The 1,866-nt window shown below is 41.1% G+C and overlaps 1 pseudogene; it reads right to left on the bottom strand.

Annotated features, from left to right (window-relative positions):
* Positions 1-1,095: 1,095 nt before the first annotated feature.
* LOC145350005 (transmembrane protein 50B pseudogene) lies at positions 1,096-1,576 on the bottom strand (annotated as a pseudogene).
* Between the last annotated feature and the right edge of the window lie 290 nt (positions 1,577-1,866).

Raw genomic sequence — 1,866 nt, 5'->3', positions numbered from 1 at the left:
TTGCAGATCAGGTGAAAGGTTTACAGATTATTTGTCCTTTTTCAGCCCAATTCAGCCCTCACACACCACTCCCTCCCCCACCCAACCTCCACACATAGCTTCACTCTGTACCTCTTCAACAGAATGGACATATTAGTCACTTTGGCACAAGCATGGATAGCCATCCCAAATATCCTAATGACCAATTCCTCTCAAATTGGAGACAGGTCAGGATAACATGAAGGGTGGAGGTTGTACCTTGCCATACTTCTTTCAGATTTAAAGCTCCACATTTTAGTTCCGATCTTCTTTTTATAATGTATAGTCATAGAGCAACTTACAGCACAGAAAGAGGCCACTAAGTCACTGAGTGCAAGCTGGCTCCCTGGGGAGTATTCTAGTTAGTCCCATAACCCACAATTGATCCCCATTGTTAAATATTTAAGTGGGTGCATGATTGCTTTAAGAACTGGCCACATGATTTAATGGTGATGTCATAGAATCATAGAATCCTGCAGTGCAGAAGAGGCCATTCAGCCCATCGCATCTGCACTGACCACAATCCCACCCAAACCCTATCCCTTAACCCCATACATTTATCCTAGCTAATCCTCAGCATGACCAATCCACCGAATTCACATATTTTGGACTGTGAGATAAGTGTGCTTAAAATTTAAAAGTTAAACAGATCAACGAAACCCTACCAATATTTAGCACAAAGGTTTACAAGTTTAATACGCTTTGGGGGAGCATAGAATGATTTTAAAAAATACAAAGCAGCAATAATTGTAGCAACAATAATAGGAGCAAGATACATTTGATATACTATCCGTATTTTTCCAATTAATTTAACAGAGTAAAAGTCATAGGACAGCATTAGCCCAAACAGTGCATCATCTTCTGTTTATATGACTCAATATAACTATTATTCACAAAGCAGAATACAAAATATTAAATGTCCATAATATAAAAAGATGAGTTTTTGGAAATTATCTTTCATACATTTTATCTAAAACCAACTCGAATTAATATTTGGCCATCAATATAAATCAACGTGTATTCACAGTTATCGTTTGTGTGCAGAATGTCCTGAGGCACTGCTGAGATGGGCAGAGTTTATGCCCAAAGATCCTCTGTTCCAAACTTATAGATCGGGCTGCTAAAAAATATTAATGCATTCTGAAAGAACACTGCCAGGCCTGGATACACATTGGCCATAGGTACAACATACACCCCAAATAAGATCCAAATGGAAGCGATGAGAGGTCCAATAAAAATCCAATAAAAATGGCCAATAAAAAGCCAGATTCATGCACCTATTCATCCCAGGCAGCTATCGTTGTATCCATCCCCTTGAACATGTCCATTAGACACAGCAGTTATCATGAAAAAAGCTATGGTTGACAAGACTCCATATGTGTGAAAGGCAGGATTCATTTCTCCATTTTTTTGAGTAAACCACTGCAGCATCTATAATTATCCACCAACCGGTAAAGAACAAGAGCCTGGCAATTATTGAAGCAACGGTATTTCTGCTTTTTCCCCAGTCAATATATTCAAATTCTGGCCAGCGGAAATTGTCCAGGAATCTTGCCATTCTAAAGCTGCCGATGGGATTGTGCTCCTTCAATGGACCTCAATGTAACTTTTGACCTTCAGATTCAGTTTGCTTTTCACTGGGTTTGATTTCCTCAATCCAGCTCCCCTCACAGGCCAGCCCGGCTCGGATCGCCTCGGCCTGGTACTGTTCTGTCCTGTCCTGTTTCCCCTAACCCCTGCCCCGCCCCCCACTCCTCTCTGTGTTAAATTCCATCTGTCTATTCAGCTGGCCTATTGTGGGAGAGGAAAACTGAGCTCAGTTGGGGATCGGCCAGGAGACCAGGAAAA

Source organism: Carcharhinus amblyrhynchos, chromosome 1 (genome assembly GCF_965287045.1).
Source record: "Carcharhinus amblyrhynchos chromosome 1, sCarAmb.v2.hapA, whole genome shotgun sequence".
In the NCBI taxonomy this organism is placed as follows: domain Eukaryota; kingdom Metazoa; phylum Chordata; class Chondrichthyes; order Carcharhiniformes; family Carcharhinidae; genus Carcharhinus; species Carcharhinus amblyrhynchos.
This window is presented reverse-complemented; position numbering and strand designations above follow the sequence as displayed.